This window comes from Pristiophorus japonicus, chromosome 9, assembly GCF_044704955.1.
Source record: "Pristiophorus japonicus isolate sPriJap1 chromosome 9, sPriJap1.hap1, whole genome shotgun sequence".
In the NCBI taxonomy this organism is placed as follows: Eukaryota; Metazoa; Chordata; class Chondrichthyes; family Pristiophoridae; genus Pristiophorus; species Pristiophorus japonicus.
In genome coordinates, this window is record NC_091985.1 from 207,679,394 (window position 1) to 207,697,040 (window position 17,647).

Below are 17,647 nucleotides of genomic sequence, written 5' to 3' on the forward strand. Positions count from 1 at the left end.
CATGGAAAACTTTGCAAATGCAATATTGCCAAGAATCAGGTGGTGTTGGTTGAAGGAGAATGCTGGCCAGGAAATTGGGAGGCCTCCCAATAGTGCCGGGGGATCTTTTAATATCCAGGCAAACAGGGCCTCGGTTCAACTTCTCGTCTAAAAGGTGGCACTTTCGACACTGCAGCACTCCCTCAGTACTGCACTGAAACCTCAGCATGGATTTATGAAAGGGAAATCATGCTTGAGAAATCTTCTGGAATTTTTTGAGGATGCAACTAGTAGAGTGGACAAGGGAGAACCAGTGGATGTGGTGTTTTTGGACTTTCAAAAGGCTTTTGACAAGGTCCCACACAAAAGATTGGTGTGCAAAATTAAAGCACATGGTATTGGGGGTAATGTACTGATGTGGATAGAGAACTGGTTGGCAGACAGGAAGCAGAGAGTCGGGATAAACGGGTCCTTTTCAGAATGGCAGGCAGTGACTAGTGAGGTGCCGCAGGGCTCAGTGCTGGGACCCCAGCTAGTTACAATATACATTAATGATTTAGATGAAGGAATTGAGTGTAATATTTCCAAGTTTGCAGATGACGCTAAGCTGGGTGGTGGTGTGAGCTGTGAGGAGGCCGCTAAGAGGCTGCAGGATGACTTGGACAGGTTAGGTGAGTGGGCAAATGTATGGAAGATGCAGTATAATATGGATAAATGTGAGGTTATCCACTTTGGGGGCAAAAACACGAAGGCAGAATATTATCTGAATGGCGGCAGATTAGGAAAAGGGGAGGTGCAATGAGACCTGGGTGTCATGGTACATCAGTCATTGAAGTTGGCATGCAGGTACAGCAGGCGGTGAAGAAGACAAATGGTATGTTAGCCTTCATAGCTAGGGGATTTGAGTATAGGAGCAGGGAGGTCTTACTGCAGTTGTACAGGGCCTGGAATATTGTGTTCAGTTTTGGTCTCCTAATCTGAGGAAGGACATTCTTGCTATTGAGGGAGTGCAGCGAATGTTCACCAGACTGATTCCCGGGATGGCAGGACTGACATATGTAAGGGGTTTTCACAGGGTTGTTGTTGTGCCTTGGGTGTCTCTCTCTGGGCTTCTGCCCTCACAGCTTATGCCTGGCCTGTGAGGTACCCTGAGTGCTGCAAGAGCACCCCTGGAGAGACTGTGTCCACAGCTTATGAAGGGGGTTTTGAGACTCGTGCGTCCCCACAGCTTATGCCTAGCCTGTGAGGGACCTGTGAGTGTCAAACACTCCTAACCCCTTCTTCCCTAGCCTGTGACACACAGTTGAGCGTTTTCGAGGCGCTCCTAGCTTCCCTTACACGGTTCTGACATAAGACTCACGATCAGGAGATGTAATACAATAGAACTGAGACAAGGTGATTCCAAGAGGAACTTTAGGCTTCCAATTTATTTGACAAGGTGTAACTCAACAAACAGCAATACACCAACAAAACAATCCCCCTAAATCCCACTAAACGGACACAACGAAAATCTTTACACCAGTTTAGCAGTACAATGCCCAACCTCCCACCTTTCCTGGCCTAACTGAGTTGGGAGTTCTGGGGACCAGAGGTTATACTCACTACTGTGCCTTCCGCAGTCTGGTGGTTTGTTTCTTCTATCTTTGGTGTCTTCGGACACTGGTTTTCCGTCAGTGTCGAGAGGCCTGTGGTTGTGGTTGTTGAATCACGAGGGCAGGGAAAATCATCACTCCTCTATCTTCACTACGTCAGAAACCCCTTTTTTTATAGCCAGATTATCCAGTCCGCCTCTCCTGCTGAAGTCGATTCTTCTCATTGGTGGACTTTTGATTTTGAAAAATGCAGCAGTTTGAGGTTTTTAGGTTTTTTTCCCACTGATCTTAACCTACTCAAGGTTTGAGTGGGTGTTGATTGCATTGGCCTCCTGTAGCCATTGTGCTAGTCTGGCCTGAGCCAGATATTTCTATGCCTGATGAAAAAGGTGTTGGAATATGTATGTGGCACTGTTTAAATGCTAATGTTTTCAAGGGGCAAGTTTCGAGGGTATACAGTTCCCAGACAATTTGATTAGTTCCAATGTCCAAACTGGCCCTTTTGATATTGACTCCACCCCTTTTCTTGCAGACCTTTAAAAAAATCCCAAATTCGATTAAAGTTCGTAGTTTCTTCCATGTGCACTTTAGGATTTCAAACTTTCTGGTAGATAGTTCCAAATTAAATTCCCTTTCCTATGAGTCCAAACACTGGGGGGGGAGGGTCTCCATTTGTGTCCCAAAGTTTTCCTTCCATCGGTTTCAATTCACAGCACAGACTGATCCCACAGCCCTTTTCCTTCTGGGTAAAATGAGGGGGTTTTCGTCCTCCCCTACACATATGAGGAGAGACTGAATCGACTATGCCTGTATTCACAGGAATTTAGAAGGATGAAAGGGGATCTCATAGAAACATAAAATTCTGACGAACTGGACAGGTTAGATGCAGGAAGAATGTTCCCGATGTTGGGGAAGTCCAGAACTAGGGAACACAGTCTAAGGATAAGGGGTAAGCCATTTAGGACTGAGATGAGGAGAATCCTTTTCACTCAGAGAGTTGTTAACCTGTGAAATTCCCGACCGTAGAGAGTTGTTAGATACAGAGTAAAGCTCCCTCTACACTGTCCCATCAAACACTCCCAGGGCATGTACACGGGCGTGTTACTAATGGCTTCCCTGGATCCCAAGGCTGGGAGCGGCGCTCTGGAAGGTATGGGGAGCTCGGACTTGTCCATGATAATAACCAACAGCAAGAGAACTGAAATAATCCAGAGTAATGAGGTGTTGGTCATGGCTCAGTGGTAGCATTCTTGTCTCTGAGTCAGTAGATTGTGGATTGAAGTCCATCTCCAGAGCCTTGAGCATAAAATCTAGGCCGGCATTCCAATGCAATACAGAGGGAGCGCTGCACTGTCAGAGGTGCCGTCTTTCACATGAGACGTTCAACCAAGGCCCCATCTGACCTCTCAAATGAGTGTAAATGATCCCATGACGTTATTCAAAGAAAAAGGGAGTTTACCCCGGTGTCCCTCAACCAACATCACTAAAACAGATTATCTGGCCATTATTACATTGCTGTTTGTGGGAGCCTGCTGTGTGCAAATTGGTTGCTGCATTTCCTCCATTACAACAGTGACTGCACTTAAAAAGCACTTGCTTGTCAAGTGCTTTGGCATGAAAAGCACTTTATAAATACAAGTCTTCCTTTAACAAAGGAGAAAAGGCTCAAAAATGGAACAGGATATCAATTAGTCTCCTCTTGGAGAAATCAAGGAATCGACTGTATGTTGGAAACAAAGCTGATTTATTTGAGTTGTTTGACAGAGGGTGCAGAAAAGATATACAAGAATGGTTCCAAGGCTGAGGGACTTCAATTATGTGGATATACTGCAGAAGCTGGGGTTGTTCTCCTTACAGCAGAGAAGATTGAGAGGAGATTTGATAGAGATGTTCAAGATCATGAGGAGTATAGACAGAGTGGATCCAGAGGACACAGATTTAAGGTGATTGGCAAAAGAACCAAAGGCGACATTAGGAAAAACTTTTTTTACGCAGCGAGTGGTTAGGATCTGGAATGCACTCCTGAAAGGGTGGGAGGCAGATTCAATTGTCGCTTTCAAAAGGGAATTGGATAAGTACCTGAAGGAAAAAATTCACAGGGTTACGGGGCAAGGGCGGGGGAGTGGGACTAGCTGAGGTGTTCTTGGAGAGCCTGCATGGGCTTGATGGGTCAAAAGCTGTAACCATTCTATGATTCTAAGCTTTCCAGAAAATTAAACTCCAGCCCAGTTATAGGGATTAATTACATCAGTGGCAACAAACCCCAACTGTCCAAGTGAACACGGTTCAGTCCTGGATGTGATTAACAGCAGAATCCACACCTGCAGTGTGAACTCGCTGGTGTCTCAGTAGGTGGGACGACTGAATGAATCCCTTCCCACACTCAGAGCAGGTGAACGGCATCTCCGCAGTGTGAGTGCGTTGGTGTGCCAGCAGGTTGAATGAACGAGTGAATCTCTTCCCACACTCAGAACAGGTGAACGGCCTCTCCCCAGTGTGAGTGCGTTGGTGTGTCATCAGATCCTTTCTGCTTTTAAAGCTCTTCTCACAGTCAGAACATTTAAACAGTCTCTTATTGGTGTGAACAAGTTGGTGTTCAGTGAGCTGGGATGAACGAGTGCATGCCTTCCCACACACAGAACAGGTAAAATGTTTCTCCCCGGTGTGAACAGGTTGGTGTGCAGTGAGCTGGCATGAACGAGCGAATTCCATACCACACATGGAACACGTGAACGGCCTTTCCCCGGTGTGAACTCGCTGGTGTTCAGTGAGGATGGATGAACGAGCGAATCCCTTCCCACACACAGAGCAGATGAACGGCCTCTCCCCGCTGTGAACTCGCTGGTGTCTCAGCTGATGAGATGATTTAACAAACCCTTTCCCACATATGGAGCAGATGAATGGTCTCTCCCCAGTATGAACTCGCTGGTGTTCAGTGAGGCGTGAAGAACAAGTGAATCCCTTCCCACACACGGAGCAGGTGAATGGTTTCTCCCCAGTGTGAACTCGCTGGTGCTCAGTGAGGTTAGATGACTGCCTGAACCTCTTCTCGCAGTAAGAGCAACTGAACGGCCTCTCCCCAGTGTGAACTCGTTGGTGTTGATTTAGTTCACGAGAGGTTTTAAAGCTGTTCCCACAGTCAGAGCATTTAAAAGGTCTCTCATTCGTGTGAACTCGCTGGTGTGATAGAAGGTGAGCTGAACGAATGAATCCCTTCCCACACACAGGGCAGGTGAACGGCCTCTCCCCGGTGTGACGACGTCGATGAGTTTCCAGCTCAGAGGGGCAATTGAATCCCTTCCCACAATCTCCACATTCCCATGGTTTCTCCGTGATGTGGGTGTCCTTGTGTCTCTCCAGGTTGGACGATCAGTTGAAGCCTCGTCCACACACACACACGTGTACGGTTTCTCCCCGTTGTGACTGGTGCGATGTTTCTCCTTCCACTTTAAAAGGCCGATGATATCCAGCTCCTGATGAATGGAGTGACTCTGTCAGATCTTGACATATTTGGTTGGGTTTTCCGTCTGCAAATGCTCCCCTTCTAATATCCTGTAAAAGGATTTTACAAAAGTCAGCACTGGAAGTGCAGGATAGAAATTGAAGACAGACACTTCTCATTTCTATGGCACAGTCTTTCCCCTCTATTGTTCCCCCAAAGCTGTAAATCCCTGTCCCGCACACTCTCCCTCCTCGCTGTGCTGAAATCCAAACCCATCGCACCATCTCCAACATTTCTTTACCCTCCCCCCTCCACCGTTTGCTCCCTCCCTCTGCTCTGGTTGGGTTCAGTTCTACACCCGCTGTGTGGAAAGTGAGAATAAAATCAATGAGGCATTAATGTTTTTCTCCTGGGTACTGGGACCCTGAAGCCCCGCCCACTCTCTGCTCCTGTACCAAAATGGCCGCGCAGTCGCAATAACCTGGGCTTGTCACCGGGGAAAAGCCTTTGCGAATATGGCCGCACAGCCGCCCTGAACGTCCCTGTCCAAGATGGAGGTCAGTGAACCCGGGCGGTCGGGCCTATCTCCGCGGTGCAAACACGGGCCTGCGGGCTCTTATTCGTAGCCTGTCCGCTCATATTCGGTGCCTATATGCTCTTATTCGGTGCCTGAGGCTTTCGCGACCTGTTTATGAAGCTTCCCAGCGTATCCGGCTGTCCAATTCCTTCGCTCAGACCACAATCTACCGGCGCCTCGCAGAACCGTATCTTCTGTCACAAACCATCTTCGCCACTGGCACTGCGCATGCCCAGAGCACAGACCGGCCGCGCGCCTGCGTACTGGGCTCCTGTAGTCATTGATAGGCCACTTTGAGCCTCGCGGGGGTTTCTGGGTAAATATCATTCCTTTCATTGAAAACCCCAGGCGGTGAAGATAACATTTATTTTGTGTCAGCCGATTGAGATTGTTTTTTTCACTACCTGTAGGGGGTCACACTAAGTTGCTCCAGTGTTAGCAGATGGGAACAGAAATCTTTAAAGCAAGTGCCCTCGTATACCACAAATCTGAAATAAATAGTAATAACTATTTACACACAAATCATAAAGTGATTGTGAGGATCAATTATCACCTCTTTAACCTGCGGTGCCCACCGGTCACGAAAGGTATCAAGCCTTCCACATGGACACCACATGGTCCCTCTCCATAGCCAGCCGGGCAAGACCGTGGAAGCGAGGTAGGCAGCCAGTGTGACCTCCCAATGGGCCCGCTCATCTTGGACTTGCAAATTTTATGTTTTTGCCAGACCCAAGAGCAGGTCCAGGAGAAGATCCTCTGATTTACTCACCCGACATCTCCACTCTATCACCCTCCACATCGGGCGATCGAAGATTAGGGGCATGGTGCTGAAGTGTAACCAAAACTTGAGGAGCAGCCGCTTCAGGTAACTATGCAGGGGCTGAAAAATCAATCACTGAATATATACATGGCCCATGGACTCCTCTCCCCACAAAAATCCACATCTGGCCTTGGAGCCCGGAAAGGGGAGTTATGCTGGAACTGTATACAACACTAGTTAGACCACAGCTGGATTACTGTGTGCAGTTCTGGTCACCACATTACAGGAAGTATGTGATTGCACTAGAAAGGGTTCTGAGAAGAGGCTGTTTCCAGGATCGGAAAACTTTAGCTATAAGGAAGGATTGGGTAGGCTGGGGTTGTTTTCCTTGGAACAGAGGAGGCCGAGGAGAGATTTAATTGAGGTGTATAAAATTATGAGGGGCCTAGATACAGTGGATAGGAAGGACATTTCCCTTAGCTGAAGGGTCAATAACCAGGGCTATAGATTTAAAGTATATGGTAAAAGGATTAGAGGGGAAATAAGTAAACATTTCTTTCCCTGGAGGGTGAGAGTCTGGAACTCACTGCCTGAAAGGGTGGTAGAGGCAGAAACCCTCATCACATTTAAATAGTTCTTGATGTGCACGTGAAGAGCCGCAACCTGCAGGGCTACGGGCCTAGTGCTGGAAGGTGGGCATAGGCTGTTTAGCTCTTTTTCGACTGGCATGGACATTATGGGCTGAATGGCCTCCTCTGTCATAATTTTTCTATGATTCTATGAAACATGATTGCACATGACTGCTCCGTGTAACAGTCTCCGCCCTAGACCCCAGTGGTGCAGGGGAGGACTCGCGCGTAGAAAGCCCCCATTGGGGAACCCAGCCTCGGTCGGAAGATAGCCCACCAGTCTGATTGGTCAATAAACAAACTTAATAAATAAATTATACAAAGACCGGAGTGCCAGGGTCCTCAGCCATGGTGCTGATACATTTCCGTTACTAACTCGCATCTCAGGACACACCGTGTCTGAGTTCATTGCTAAATATATTCTAACTGTTTTGTAACTTGAGTTCTGGCCTCATTCTGAGGGAAATTTACGAGGTCTCATTTTGTTTGTGTGTCCCACTGGAGAGGCTGTTAATGGCTTTAATAAACTGGCAACAAGATTTTTTTAAATTTTGGAGGTGAAAAACACTATTAGTGATGCCTCAAAACACATGGGACAGAGAAATCCAGTTCACAGTGCCCCTGCCACAGCACTCAGTATCCACCCTCTCTACCATTGGTACTGTTTCTGCAGTAATTATGGTCTATAAGATGACGCAAGTCAGACCATGTGGAGTCAAGGGCCAGGTAGCAGAATGGATGGAAAGATGGCTACTAAACAGAAATCAGAGGGTATGAGCTAAGTGAAGTTTCTCAGACTGGCAGGAAGTGAGAAGTGATGTCCCGCAGGGATCCGTGCTAGGACCACTGTTGTTCACCATTATATAGACTCAGAAATTGTGGCATGTTTTCCAAATTTGCAGAGGATACCAAGTTGGCCCATGTGGAGACCAAGTTCTGCCTTCACACTGAGGACAACCACCATCGTATTGTGTGGCACTACCACTGTGCCATATGGAATAGACTAATAATTGACCTAGCAGCTCAAAACTGGGCAGCCATAAGGTGCTCTGGGCTATCCACAGCTGCAGAATTGTATTCCAACACAATCTGCAAGCTCATGGCCTGGCATATTCTTACTCCTTCATTACCATCAAGCAAGCTGACCAACCTCCGTTCAATGAGGAGTGTAGAAGAGCATGCTGGGAGCAGCACCAGGTGTACCTAAAAATGAGCTACCAAACTGGAGAAGCTACAACACAGGACTACCTGCCTGTTAACCAGCATAAGCAGCATGCTATGGTCAGAGCTAAGTGATCCCACAACCAATGGATCAGATCACAGCTCTGCAGTCCTGCCACATCCAGTTATGAATGGTGGTGGACAATTAAACAACTAACAGAAGGAGGCGTCTCCATGAACATTTCCATCCTCAATGATGGCAGAGCCCAGCACCTAAGTGCAAAAGAAAGGCTGAAGCATTCATAACTATCTTCAGCCAGAAATGTTGAGTGTATGATCCTTCTCTACCTCCTCTGAAGTCAACAACAACAACTTGCATTTATATAGCTCCTTTAACATAGTAAAGCATTCCCAGGCTTTTCACAAGAGTCTTATCAAAAAAGATTTGACACAGAGCCACATAAAGAGATGTTAGGTCAGGTAGCCTAGAGCATGCTCAAAGTGTCTAAACTGAGACATTTAGGAAGGGTGGAAGTTGTGAGGCTGGCAAGGAGAACACTGGAATAGTTAAGTCTGGAGGCAACAAAGGCATGGATGAGGGTTTCAGCAGCAGATGAGTTGAGGCAGGGGCGGAGCAGGGTGATATTACGGAGGTGAAAGGATGTCTCAGCTGATCTACTGCTGAAACCCACAACCATTCCTTTGTTACATCCACACTTCAGTATTCCAATGTTCTCCTGCCACCTTCAAAGATTTGTATACATACACCCCAGGTCTCTCTGTTCCTGCATCCCCTTCAAAATTGTACCTATTTCATTCATATTGCCTCTCTTTATTTTTCCTACCAAAATATATCACTTCACACTTCTCTGCATTAAATTCCATCTGCCACGTGGCTGCCCATTTCATCAGTCTGTCTATTATCACCTGAAGTCTTTTACTACTCTCCTCCAAGTTTTGTGTCATCTGCAAATGATGAAATGATACCCCGTATACCCAAATCCAGCCCAAAAAGAGCAGTGGTCCTAACGACTTCTGGAAAACACCACTGGATACTTACCTCCAGTCTGAAAAACAACCATTCACCACTACTCTCTGCTTTCTGTCCCTTACTCAATTATGTACACATGCTGCCACTGTCCCATTAATCCCATAGGCTTTAATTTTGCTAACAATTCTATTATGTGGTGCTTTGTCAAGCGCTTTTTGTAAGTCATCTGCACAACATTAACCGCACTACCCTCATCAACCCTCCCCATTACTTCATCAAAAACCTTGGTCAAGTTACTCAAACATGGTCTGCCTTTAACAAATCTGTGCTGACTTTCAGTTATTAGCCCATAGTTTCCCAAATGCCAATGAATTTTGTCCCGGATTATTGTTTCTAGAAGTTTCCCTATCACCGACGTTAGGCTCACTGATCTGTAGTTTCCAGGTTTATCTCTCGCCCCTTTTTTAAACAGGGGTGTAACATTTGCAGTCCTGCAGTCCTCTGGCACCACGCCGATATCCAAGGAGGATTGGAAGATTGTGGCTAGAGCCTCCGCAATTTTCATCCTTACTTCCCTCAGTAATGTAGGGTCATGTAACCTTTCTACTTTGAGGATTGCCAACCTTTTAAGTACTTCCTCTTCATCGATTTTTGTCCTATCCAATATCACTACTGCCTCCTTCTTTACTGCTACATTGGTAGCATCCTCTTCTCTAGTGAAGACAGCTGTAACAGACTCATTTAATACCTCAGCCATGCCCTCTGCCTGCACAAGATCTCCTTTTTGGTCCCTAATCAACCCAACCCTTCCTTCGACCACCCTTTTACTAGTTATGTGTTTATAAAAGACTTTTCGGTTCCCCTTTATGTTAGCTGCTAATCTATTTTCATACTCTCTCTTTGACCCTCTTATTCCATATTTTAGATCTCCTCTGTACTTTCTATATTCAGCTTGATTCCCCACTGTATCTGAACCTTGCATTTGTCAAATGGCTCCTTTTTTGTCATTTTAACCTCTATACGTTTAGTCATTCCGGGAGCTCTAGCTTTGGATGCCCGTCCTTTCCCCTAATAGAAATGTGTCTCCTCTGTCCCCGAACCATCTCCTCTTTGAAAGCCTCCCATTGTTCACTTGCCGTTTTGCCTCCCATCCACCTGGGCCAGATCCTTTTTCATTCTAGCTCACTGCATAATGGGAACGGTAACATAGTGGTAACATCACTGGGCTGGTAATCCTGAGGCCTAGACTAATAATCCAGAGATGTGACTTCAAATCCCACCACGGTAGCTGGGGAATTTAAATTCAGTTAATTAAATAAATCTGGAATAAAATGCTACTATCAGTAATGGAACTACTGGATTGTTGTAAAAACCCATCTGGCTCACTGATGTCCTTTAGAGAAGGAAATCTGATGCCCTTATCTGGTCTGGCTGATATGTGACTCCAGATCCCACAGCAATGTGGTTGACTCTTAACTGCCCTCTGAAATGTCACTCAGTTGTAACACACTACTATGACAAAGTTGGGGGAGGGGTGGTGTTTCTGTGTTTGGGGAGGTGTAACTGTGTTGTGTTGTGTTGTGGGAAGGGGTTACTGTGTTTTAGGCAATGGGGGGGGGGTGTTACCATGATGTGGGGGGGGGTGTTACTGTGTTTTGGGTAGTGAGGGGGGGTGTTACTTTGTTTTGGGCAGTGGGGTGGGGGGGGGTTACTGTGTTTTGGGCAGTGGGGGGGGGGTTTACTGTGTTTTGGGCAGTGGGGGAGGGGGTGTTACTGTGTCTTGGGCAGTGGGGGGGGTGTTACTGTGTTTTGGGCAGTGGGGGGGGGGGTGTTACTGTGTTTTGGGCAGTGGGGGAGGGGGTGTTACTGTGTTTTGAGCAGTGGGGGGGTGTTACCATGTTTTGGACAGTGGGGGGGGTGTTACTGTGTTTTGGGCAGTGGTGGGGGGGGTGTTACCATGTTTTGGGCAGTGGGGGGGGGTTACTGTGTTTTGGGCAGTGGGGGGGGGTTACTGTGTTTTGGGCAGTGGCGGGGGGGTGTTACTGTGTTTTGGCAGTGGGGGGGGTGTTACTGTGTTTTGGGCAGTGGTGGGGGGTGTTACTGTGTTTTGGGCAGTGGGGGGGTGGTGTTACTGTGTTTTGGGCAGTGGGGGGTGGTGTTACTGTGTTTTGGGCAGTAGGTGGGGGGTGTTACTGTGTTTTGGGCAGTGGGGGGCGGTGTTACTGTGTTTTGGGCAGTGGGGGGGGGGTGTTACTGTGTTTTGGGCAGTGGGAGGGGGTGTTACCATGTTTTGGGTAGTGGGGGGGGGGGGTTACTGTGTTTTGGGCAGTGGGGGGGGGGTTACTGTGTTTTGGGCAGTGGAGGGAGGGGTGTTACTGTGTTTTGGGCAGTGGGGGGAGGGGTTATTGTGTTTTGGGCAGTGTGGGGGGTTTATTTCTCGGGCTTTCAGTGAACACTGGTCGCCGCCGTTTGTTGGCACTCTCTGTTTTTCAGAGATTCCCGATTTTATTTTATTATTTTAAATGTAATTTTTGTGCGACTATATCCGGCCTCGGGCCCTGGGTCAGAGTGTGCGGGGGGCGGGGGTTAATGCGGTTTTCGGGATGGTGTCTCGGGTCATTCGGTGGTTTGTGTGTTTGGGCCTAGTGCTGATGATCAGCCTTGGGCTGGATTTCTGTGTGGCCCGGGAGGGAGGCGGGGTGGAGCGGAAGTCCTGTTGTTCCCGGGTGTGGTGTATGTAGCTAACCTGCATTGGTGAGCCCCATGGCTTCCTCCACAACGCCAGCATGGTGCTGCTTGATTGGCTCCCTCAGCGGACTCTGAGTTCCAGGATCCCGAGGTCCGTGCTCTCTGCTCCGGGCAGAGCCACGTTCTGCAGTTTTGTCCGTGGTGGGCGCTATCCTGTGGACAGTGCCTGCCGGGTTCGAGACTGTATGGATTATTTGCTTGGTGCTGCAAGTCGAGGTCATATGTGCCCGGCTGATGGTGATGGCCTTTGTCAGAGTGACTGTGGGTTCCGTGGCTAACAGCTTGTGAAGGAGGCCCTCGTGGCCAATCCCCATAATGAAAACTTCCCGCAACGCCTCGTCAAGGTGTGCGCCTAAGTCACACGGCGCCGCGAGTCTCCTGAGGTCCGCAGCATATTTGGTGACATCCTGGCCCTCAGGTCTGCAGTGATGGTAAAATTTGTATCTGGCCGTGAGGATGCTCTCCTTCGGTTTCAACTGGTCACGGATTAGTTCAGTCAGCTCCTCGTATGACTTGTCCCTGGCGCTCCCGGGTGCCAGCAAATCCCTGACGAGACAGTAAATCTCATCTCCACAACTGGAGAGCAATATCGCCTTACGCTTATCTCTCATTGCGTCTGTGTCCTCCGTCAGGTCGTTTGCTGTGAAGTAGTACTCGAGCCTTTCCGTAAAGGCCTCCCAATCATTGCCCACGGTAAAATCCTTTAGCGAGCCCAGAGTAGCCATGGTTGCGTGGAGTTCATCCCATCCTTGTCGCCAATGTGGTATATGTAGCACACAAATCACTGACTCCACACAGTCTGGTGTAAATCTAACTGCTGTGACCTTCGTCCTTTATTGTTCAGCTCCAGAGTGCCTCTCGGGTCAGCCTTTTATATTGCCTGTTGCAGGTACTTCCAGGTTTCCCACCACAGCGCCCTCTGTGCTGTACCATTCTGCTTACATTACATTTAAGGTACCAGGACGATACATACATCAATACATAACACCGGAGAAGGGATCAGCCTCCGGGTTTTTTAGGTTGTTTTTAAGTCACTGTTACGTTCTTTGGGGAGATTGAGTTTTGTACTTTGATGGTCTGACTTTTATTTTTGGATTTTTAATTTAATGATTGTTTAATAACAACAAATGACATTGTTTTAACTGTTTAGGTGAGGGTTGTGTTTATGGATGATGGGGGGGGTGGTTTAGGACGCACTTTGTTCTTGTTTTTCAGTGTATTTCTGTCTGTGTACACTCCGGTACCACGGCAATAATGATCTGTTGTGGGACAACAAGGGGACAGAGACATCAGGGCCTGGCGGCACACAGTGACATTATTGATTCTAACTAATGGGACAGTTAGAGCTGGGACAGGAGCACCGTGGGTCCCAAATCTGGATAGAGTGAGAGAGAAATCCACCAGGAATTGGGAGGAAAGGTCCGGGGGAATTTATACTCACTCCATGATCCGAGTCTCGGTAGCTGATTGTAGTCTCTAGGCCTAACGTTTCACCCTGACTGGGGGTTCAAGGGTCAGAGAGTATTAGATCGAAAACCTTACAGTGAGAGGTTATGAAGGGTTTAGAGCTCCTTACCTTCCACTAGGTCAGTCAAAACGAGAAGGGCTGTGAGGAGGGACAAGAACTATTTAAACCTCCTGCTTCTCTCAGTGATGTGGTGTTAATTGTTTGCTTTGTCTGGTCTTATGGTTCTTATTTCTCCTTCTGATGTGTTCTCTCTGTATGGTCTGTTGTCCTATCTGTTTGTTCAGTGAAAATGTAGAGGCCCGCCTTCTCTTTGTTAGTGTGTTGCATGTGATGCCTCACCTAGTTGAATGTCCGTGGTTTGGGGTGGGGATTTTTTGTGGGAGGGGTCTAATGTTTTCATTTCCTACTGGTTTGTTTGTTTCTTTTCTGCCATATATCTTCTTTTCCCTTACTTTCCATAAATTTTTGTTTTTTGATTTAAATAATTTAAAAAAATTATACATTTTTTTTGTTATTGTTTAGGGGGTTGGTTCTGTATTATTCTTATTACTGTCTTAGTTTTGCTATCTGTTTTTATATTTCGTGCTAGTTTACTTTCATAGTCTACCTTCCCTTTCTTAATCATTTTTTTAGTCATTCTTTGCTGGTTTTTAAAAGCTTCCCAATCTTCTGTCCTCCCATTAGTTTTGGCCACTTTGTATGCCCTTGTTTTAATTTGGATACCGTCCTTTATTTCTTTAGTTAGCCACGGATGGCTATTTTTTTCTTTTACACCCTTTCCTCCTCACTTGAATGTATCTTTCTTGAGAGTTATGAACTAGCTCCTTAAATGTACGCCACTGTTCATCAACCGTCCTACACTTTAATCTATTTTCCCAGTCCACTTTAGGCAACTCTGCCCTCATACCTTTGTAGTCTCCTTTATCCTTTTGAGATCCAACTTTCTCGTCCCCCCCTCATCTGAATTTGAAATTCAGCCATGCTATGGTCACTCATTTCAAGGGGATCCTTTACTAGGAGATTGTTTATTAATCCTGTCTCATTACACAGGACTAGATCTAAGATAGCCAGCCCCCTGGTTGGTTCCGTTACATATTGCTCAAGGAACCCGTCCCTTATGCACTCTATGAATTCTTCCTCAAGGCTACCCTGACCAGTTTGATTTGTCCAATAAATACGGAGGTCAAAATCACCCATGGTTATTGCTGTTCCCTTTTTACAAGCCCTCTCTATTTCTTGGATTATACTCCGACCAACAGAGTTGCTACTGTTAGGAGGCCTATAGACGACGCCCACCAGTGACGTTTTCCCCTTATTATTCCTTATTTCCACCCAAACTGTTTCAACATCCTGATCATTTGAGCCAATGTCGTCTCCCACTATTGCAGTGATTCCATCCTTTATCAACACAGCTATTTTGTTTCCCTGGAGTTCCTATTATGAGTTTCAGAAACTTCGGTGCCAAGTGGACCAGGTGTTTAAAGATTTCCCTCTTTCCATGTTGCTGTTAGTTAAAGGTACAGAGATTGATTTCCCCCTCATTATGCATCTTTAGTAGTTAAACAAAAATCCTTCCTGTTCGTAGTGAGTCACATTCTGCACTGGGGGAGACGGCTGGTGACTTCAGCCTTTAAAATACTCCTCCTCTTTTTCAAATCCCTCCAAGGCCTCGCCCCTCCCTATCTCTGTAACCTCCTCCAGCCCACCAACCCTCTTAATAAGGAGAAACAATTTTCAGTGTCAGAAGGGTCGGTAACCAGAGTGGAGTTGAGGTAGAAGATCAGCCATGATCTTATTGAATGGTGGAGCAGGCTCGAGGGGCCAATGGGGCTACTCCTGCTCCAATTTCTTGTGTTCTTAAAGGGTAGTGGAAATGCAGAACTCGATGTTTCCCATATAACTGAGGCTGGGGGCCAATTGAACAGGCTCAAGGGGCCGAATGGCCTAGTCCTCTTTCTATGTTCTACTTACAGTGACGACTTTTGTAAACAGCTTTTACAGGGGTTTAGAAGGGGAGGATATGCCGAGGGCATTAAACCTCGGCCCCTCCTGTTACTATGACTCAGTCACACTGGTCAGTGCCTGTACCCACTGTGCCATTGGGAGGATAGTCCAGTGACCCTGCTGGAAAATGCATGTGTGAGGCCTCGGGTGAGGACAGTGGAATAGCCTGTCGACACTCACTGTCGAGGTTCACACATGGACATTGGGCACATGGGTCCCATATTGGAGAGAAACTGGTGAGTGTAGAACTAAACCCAGCCAGCGTCAGCACTTTCCGGGGAGGGGAACCAGTGAGTGTAGAACTGAACCCAGCCAGAGTCAGACATTAGTGAACCAGTTGGATTTTTACGACAATCCGGCTGCTTTCAAGGTCACTTTGTTGTAATGCCGGCCCCACAAATCAGCAGATTCATTAAGTTCAAATTACTAACCTGCCTCTTTGTGGGTTCTCTCTCACACTCCCTTTTTCCTGTTTTAAATTAATTTTACAAGGTAGTGGAAGGGGAGGATTTACAGACGGCAAACTCAAATCGCACACCGCATCAAGATCTGACAGCGTCACTCGATTCATCGGGACCTGAATATTATCGGCCTCTCAATATGGAAGCAAAAAGCACCGTTGACAGTGGGGAGAAAGTGTACACGTGTTCTGTGTGTGGACATGGCTTCAGCCAAATCTCTGGCCTATCGAGACACAAGCGCAGTCACACCGGGAAGAGGCCGTTCACTTGCTCTGAGTGTGGGAAGGGATTCACTCAGTTATCCGACCTTCTGATACACCAATGAGTTCACACTGGGGAGAGAACGTTCACCTGCTCCAAGTGTGGGAAGCGATTCACTCTTTCATCCATCCTGTTGACACACCAGCGAGTTCACAAGTGACTGCAGGGGATGGATTCTGCTGTTGTTGCTGCTGTTAATCACATCCAGGACTGAACCATGTTCATTCTGACAGTTGGGGTTTGTTTCTGCTGATGTTGTTAACCCTATAACTGGGCAGGAGTTTAATATTCTGGATGAATGGTAAATAAATCAGCTTTGCTTTAAACACATTGCTGTGGATTTTTGTCTTTCCCACTTGAGTGTTTAGCATCACCTGGCTGGAGCTCAGAGAGGACAATCTGGGGGGAGGATTGTATGGGTGAAACAGAACTTCAGCCTGGACACAGTCCTTCAGAGAGAGGGGCAAACGGCACTTTGGTCTTTCTCGTCTGTCTGCACTGACAGCAAAGTCACCATGCAGGTTAATCTTGAGCTGTGTAAGAAATGTGTCCCAGCGCTCTCTTCCATCGTTCAGACTCCTGGGCATGAAACAGAAGGCTCCTTTAGAAATGAACCCCAGTGCTTTGTTTGCTTTTTAAAATGGCCGTATTAACCCGCGTCGCTACTTTTAGTGATTTGTGTATCTGTACCCCTCGATCCCTTTGCTCCTCGGCCCCATTTAGACTCTTATTTCCCAAATAGAATGTGGCCTCCTTATTCTTCATACCAAAACGCACCACCTCACACTGATCTATACTGAAATTCATTTGCCAATTACACACGCATTCTGCAAACTTATTAACGTCTTACATTTTGTCACAGTCTTCCACAGTATTAACTCTACCTCCCAATTTGTGTCATCTAAAAATTTTGGAATTGTACTTCTGATTCCCGAGTCCAAATCCTTTATGTAATTGGCGAACAACAGCGGTCCCAACACCGATCCCTGTGGAACACCACTGCCCACCTATTGCCAGAACAGTGGTCCCAGCACCGATCCCTGTGGAACACCACTGCCCACCTATTGCCAGAACAGTGGTCCCAGCACCGATCCCTGTGGAACACCACCTCCCACCTATTTCCAGAACAGTGGTCCCAGCACCGATCCCTGTGGAACACCACCTCCCACCTTTTGCCAGTCTGAGTAGCTACTCTTAACCCTACTCTCTGTTTCCTGTTTTGTAACCAGCTTGCTATCCACAACAGTATGTAAGATCTGCAAGATGACTAAGGTCAGGCCGCGTGGAGTGAAGCCAGGCAGCAGAATGGATGGAAAGATGACTGCAAAACAGGAATCATTTGCTGGAGTTGTGGGCAGTTTTTTGCCAGATTTCCATCCATTCTGTTACCTGACCTTTGACTCCACACGACCTGACCGTGGCCATTTTGTAAGACCGTACATACTGCAGACACAGTGCACCAGTGGTGGGAGGGGGTGGATATTGAGTCCTGTGGCAGGAGCATTGATGAAGTGGATTTCTCGGTGAGTTTTGAGGCAGCGCTAGTGGAGTTTTTCACCACTTTACAGTTTTAA

At 47.1% G+C, this 17,647-nt stretch overlaps 1 protein-coding gene and 1 pseudogene across 1 annotated transcript in view; both read left to right on the forward strand.

The window, feature by feature from the left end:
- LOC139274090 (zinc finger protein 585A-like) overlaps positions 1-16,304 on the forward strand; it is a 152,798-nt pseudogene extending 136,494 nt beyond the window's left edge.
- Positions 1-17,647, forward strand: part of LOC139273549 (zinc finger protein 850-like) — a 700,279-nt gene that overhangs the window by 416,247 nt on the left and 266,385 nt on the right. The gene's annotated exons all lie outside the window — the stretch shown is intronic.